This window comes from Pelobates fuscus, chromosome 11, assembly GCF_036172605.1.
Source record: "Pelobates fuscus isolate aPelFus1 chromosome 11, aPelFus1.pri, whole genome shotgun sequence".
Classification (NCBI taxonomy): domain Eukaryota; kingdom Metazoa; phylum Chordata; class Amphibia; order Anura; family Pelobatidae; genus Pelobates; species Pelobates fuscus.
In genome coordinates, this window is record NC_086327.1 from 34,909,525 (window position 1) to 34,915,524 (window position 6,000).

General features: G+C 40.2%; 1 protein-coding gene across 1 annotated transcript in view; it reads right to left on the reverse strand.

Moving 5' to 3' along the window:
* The window catches only part of LOC134578002 (carcinoembryonic antigen-related cell adhesion molecule 1-like), a 68,255-nt gene extending 62,524 nt beyond the window's left edge, over window positions 1-5,731 (reverse strand). The window contains exon 1 of the mRNA XM_063436962.1: window positions 5,554-5,731. The gene's annotated coding sequence lies outside the window, so the exon portion shown is untranslated. The remainder of the gene's footprint in view (window positions 1-5,553) is intronic.
* Window positions 5,732-6,000: the final 269 nt, after the last annotated feature.

Sequence of the window (6,000 nt, forward strand, 5' to 3'; positions counted from 1 at the left end):
GGTCAATTACAGTTGGCAGACCCAACTATGAGAGATTGCTGGAGTCATATAGATTATATACTCCTTTTAATCCAGAGGCCCCTGAGAACTCTCGAATGAACAACTCAGCATTTGTCAGCCAGACCCAAGGTGATATCAAAAGAAAATTGCTAAAGTTAAAGGGATTTGTAGGAATGTCCATATCACAGTTAATGGAAATTGCAGGTCAGGTGTATATGAACAGGGAGATTGAAACAAAGGAGGAGGAAGAACGTAAAATGAGGATGAAGGCAGATATGCTAGCTGTAGCTATCATAAGTGTAGAGAGACAGGGAAGGGAGGTGAATAGAGGAGTTGAGAATAGGCTGAGTAAGGGAGGAAGTAGGAATCACTGTGCGTATTGAAGAGAGGAAGGATATTGGAAAAGTGACTGCCCACAGAGGGAATATAAAGCAAGTTATAGATAAGACAAGAGAGAAGGTCACGAGATGGTTACAGAGGTGGCTATAGAGAAAGTCTTGGAGGGAATGACAGTAGTAACAGAGGAGGTGTTCAGGGAAGTAGATACTATTCCCCTACCCAGAGATTAAGGGATAGAGAAGATAGAGATTTTGTCGGTCTGGCTGACCCTGTCATGGAAGACTATTGATACCGACTGGGCTCCATCCCCCTTTAGCCGAGTGCAGCCTATGGTCGATGTATCAATAGAGGGAAAGAGGAGCTCTTTTATGATTGACACTTGTGCTGAGTACTCTGTGGTAACTAACATAGTTGCTCCTCCTTCAGGAAGACTATAACTATGATAGGAGCTACTGGGAAAAGCGCTGCTAGACCAATTCTCAGGAGTCATACTTGTATTCTAGGAGGCCATTTTGTTAAGCACCAGTTCCTATATATGCTGGAGTGTCCAGTTTAGCTTCTAGGACGAGATCTATTATCAAAGCTTCAAGCACAGATAACTTTTAAACCCAACGGATCAACGTCTCTGAAGTTTAATAGATCACAAGGGCATAATATCAGTATCGGTGCAAAGGGAAGAAGAATGGCACTTCTACTCTATAATAACAAATACAGACCCTAAGAGTGATGAATCCTTATTTGACATTTCAAGAATATGGACAGAGAATAATCCTCCAGGACTTCCACCAATACACATTGAATTAAAGCTTGGAGTGTATCCTGTTAGCCTTAGTTAGTACCATATATTATAGAGGGCTAAGAAAAATATACAAACCTATGTGGATAAGTGTGTAAAGTATGACATCCTAAAATTCTGTACCTCCCCTTGGAACACTCCATTATTACCTGTTCAGAAGCTGGGATCAGATGAGTATCATCCTGTACAAGATCTAAAAGCAGTTAATAATGCAGTAGTCAATATACACCCAGTGGTACCCATCCCCTATAATCTGCTTGCTTTAATACCAGGGGGGGCAACCTACTATACCTTCCTAGACCTCAAAGATGCTTTCTTTTGTTTCTGGGGTACTGCTGAAACATTATGTATGGGCATCCACCTTCCATACTCAGTAAGTTAGGAGGAGATTTATGTCAGTTTGATGATGGAATTACTCGGCTGTAGGTGGCTGAGTTGAGTAAAGCTATGATGAAGGTACAGAAATAGGTGCAAGATAGGTTACCTGTGAACATATATCCACCTGTTCATTCTTACCATCCAGGGGATCAAGTGTGGATAAAAGAATGGAACACTGTTCCATTAGGTTCCAAGTGGAGAGGTCCCTATGTTGTTCTTTTATCTACCCCAACAGTTGTAAAGGTTGTAGAAGTGACTCCGTGGATTCATCACTCTAGGGTAAAAACCAGCGGCAGATTCCTGACAAGCTACCATAGATCCAGAGAATCCTTGCAAGATCCGGTTGAAGCGTGTGACCCAGTTGGATTAAAAGTGTTTTTTGCGAAGAGAATATTGTTAAAAGGGAACATCAACAAAGATCTACAAGTAGGTGTTTTGACGGCCACAATAAAGCCTTACCTCCTACCAACGTTAAGCCAGAGGAAAAACCTCTGTGAAGAAAAGTGAGGATCAGGAAGGACTCCATTTCCTGCAGCCCTCACACCTGGAAGCTGAGGTGCCATCGCACGGTCGAGGAGTCAGGACAAAGATGTCAGGAGTGATGTGTTTGATAATGTGTATATTTGTGTTTTTTAATTATTCAGGAAGGTAGAGGTACCGACACACCAGGCTGTGAGGTTTGCATTAAGAGTACGAAAACAGGCAATCATATTTCCCAGACCCTTATTTGGCATTCACAATATGAGTGTAAAGGACATGTATCTAAGTGTAGATACTTGAGTATAGATTATAGTGTATGCCATCTAAGAACAGGAGAACCTAGGTGTTTTAGTCCAGAGTATCAACCCCGTACAATTTGGTTGACTATTCGGAATGGAGACTCACAGGGGACCCTAATAAATAAGACCATACTAGAAACCGTACATTCTTCAGGTGTTCTGCTATTTGATGCATGTAAAGCGATATCAGGTGGTAGGAAACCGTGGAATGTATGTGGTGATCTTAAATGGGAAAGAACGTATGGGTCTAATGATAAATATATTTGCCCCAGTAGTAAGTACAAATACATGGATCCAAAGTGCCCAAATAAAGATATAATTATTGTCCTTATTGGTCCTGTGTAGGGTGGGCAACCTGGGGACAGACAGTAGATAAGGATATGATCGTCACTAAGTTGCCTACCAAGCCATATTGTAAGTCTAGGGAGTGTAACCCAGTCCATATACTTATCAACGACCCAGAACGATTCATAGATAGGTTTGGGAACTTATTTGGGTTCCAGATATATGGAACAGGTTTGGATCCTGGGACAATATTATTTATATGAATAGAGACCGATACTGTAGCAACCCAGACTCATCAGGTCTTTCATTCCTTCTATGAGGAGATGAGTGTGGAAAATAAGATCCCCCATAATGCGAAAAACTTATTTATAGATCTAGCCGAAAGCATTGCTGGTAGTCTTAATGTAACCAACTGCTATGTGTGTGGAGGTACTAACATGGGAGACCAATGGCCATGGGAAGCAAAGGAGGTAATGTATTCCGGTTCTGAGACAGTTGAACAGTTAATATCTTCTCAAACTGATTAGCAAGTGAGTGTTAGAGGTAAATCTGAGTAGCGATTAAAGACCTCCATTATAGGTTATGTTTGCATAGCAAGGAAAAGAATAATGTTTAATACATCTGTAGGAGAATTGACTTGTCTAGGGCAAAAAGCTTATAATGATAGTACAAAAGATACAACTTGGTGGTCAGCTTCAAATGTCTCAGAACCACCTAATCCGTTTGCAATTTATACCAATTTAAAGGATGTGTGGTTTGACCTATCTGCTACATCTAGTTGGAAAGCCCCAGCAAATTTGTACTGGATCTGTGGTAAGAAAGCCTATTCGGAGTTACCACAGGACTGGGAAGGGGCATGTGTATTAGGTATGCTCAAACCATCCTTCTTCTTGTTGCCAATTGAAACAGGAGAGACCTTGAGAGTTAAAGTTTATGATGTGAATCATAAAAAGAAGCTAGCATCCTTGAATGTAGGTAGCTGGGAAGATAATGAGTGGCACTGGCTACCTTAGCGCGCTTCATTGCCAATAGGAGGGATGTAATATGTGAGGGAACTGGTTAACAGCCAAACTGTATGCCCATGAAGTGTTATTGTATTCTAATACAGGGATTAAAGCCTCATTCTACCATTAGGCAATTATGGATTCCTCTGTAAAGCACATAGCCTTCTTACCAGGTAAACCAGTTGGGCTGTTGATAAAGTCCTCCATTCACTTCCAGTGCAAATAGAAGGAGGTGTATGTGGAAAGTTCAATCTCAGCAGCTGTTGTCTGCACATAGATGATGAAGGGCAGGCAGTAGCTGATCTCACAAGCCATATGGCTAAACTGACGCATGTACCGACTTAAGCCTGGAACGAGTACAATTCTAGTAGTTGGTTTGGAAGTAGGTACGAGCAGCTTGGAGGGATCAAGACCCTTAGCCCAGAGAGAATATATTCAGGATGAGGAGTGCTGAAGGAATTTGTAATGATGCTAAGATGCTTACGAGGTCTGTTCTGATTCATGGCAACCTGAGGTGTAAGCAAACTATGGTTAAGTGATGCATCTGGAATTATTATATATATCAGAAGCATCAAAGGGGGGAATGTGGTGGAAGCTCGGTAGAAATTAAATTTAGTAGGCCGAGATTTCCACGTGGCATATGTGTAAATGTTGGTGTATCAGTTAGTCAGTTACACGTAGCTAAGATACAATCAACACTGTACTGAGCAAGTGCAGGAATGCAGAAACTGAAAACACTTCCCCTCCTCCATTGTTCTAGGTGAGCCATGTGGTCTAACAGGTAAGGGAAGTTAGGCTTTGTTCAGCTGATTGGGTAAAGAGTATATGTGGGTAGAGTTAACTATAGGAGGAGCTATATGTCTATATCATGCATTTACACAGTCAGTTCTGGGCTCAGATCTTGTTGTATTTTGGTGACATTAGTCCCTCTGAGCCCCGGTCAGTGAATCGAATAAAGAATCTCTTCCTTCCTGAAGAAACCTGTGTCCACTTCTCTGTGCTTGGCTTCCGTCAGTTTCTCCGGTATCAAAAGATGCAGCAATGAGAGTGTCATAGTGCTTGCATCTGCAACATTTGCTAGTGTGCTGCTTCTGCTCCACAACCCAGATGCAATGAGGAGACCCAATTGAGATAGCAGCACATAGATTAGAATTACTGAACTGTCCCCCACCCCAGCTAAGAGATTCAGGGATGTAGCTCCTCGAAAAACCCTCAGGGATGCTCCTGGTTGCCTCACTGCAACTATTAACATGTACACAGTCTGTGTGCTGTGATCTCCTGACACTCCAAGTGTAGCTTTATGTGGATGTAGCTTGGGCTGTGTTTATCAGAGGGGAAAGATGTCTTCCCTAGTTATGCATGCAGACACCACATGCACAATAGGATGGTTCTTAATAGAAAAAATAGAAAAGGAGGACGGAAAGGTACGCTATGGAGTATGCTTATAGTAGCAGGGAGTTTTGCAAATTGCTACATTTATAAATCAATCTGGTCAGAGAGACCAAATGAAGATACTTTGCAATGATGCAATGTTGTTATGGTGATGAGAGCAACACTTGAACATTTTTTACTAAGTACAAAAAGGGTCTGCATAATACATATTATTTACATATAAATAATTCCCGACTTAGCTTAACATTAAGTTTTATATCTAGAACCATTAACTGTTTATTAGTTTAATCATTTTAGAACATTTTAGTTCTTAACTGGTTTGCTGTCACTTTACTTATTTTATTTTGAATTATTATATTTTTATCTTTACATTACCTGCTTATTTTTATGTTTAAGTCGTGCAACTATATTATTTATCTTGACTTTTTCTCTTGAAAATATATTTTTACTTTTCTTGTCTTCTTTAAGAATGCACTTACCGTATATTGACATTTTATTGTTACCAAATATATTCATAAACAACATTTGTAAAAGGTTATTGTTAAGGATATGTTTATGCTTAGAGATCCACATTACTCACAGGCCAGGCTAAGTGTCAAGGCTCCGCTGGTAATATTATTCACCCGGTTTCTGGCAATACACGTAAATGATCCATTGTCATTTCTTTCCACTGGGCTAATAATGAGGCTATCATGGGTAACACTGTAGCGTGGGTCTGAAGGTACTGCAGCTCCATTTAGATTCCAGGAAAACTGAACATCAGTACCAAGAGCTGAACAGGTTAAAGATACAGAATCCTTTCCAACCCAGAGCAAAGAGCTAGCGTTGCTTCCTATCATCACTTCATGGACAGGAACTGAAAGTTAAGAGATATATACAATTCAATTATTATACCAACCTGAACTGATTCATAACGTGATTTAATTTCTGTGAAAATTGTACAGTTTTCATTTGTTTTACTTATGTGATCTAATAAATGTGAGACAATAATAACATAGAAATGATTTAGTGGTTCTTGAAAAATATT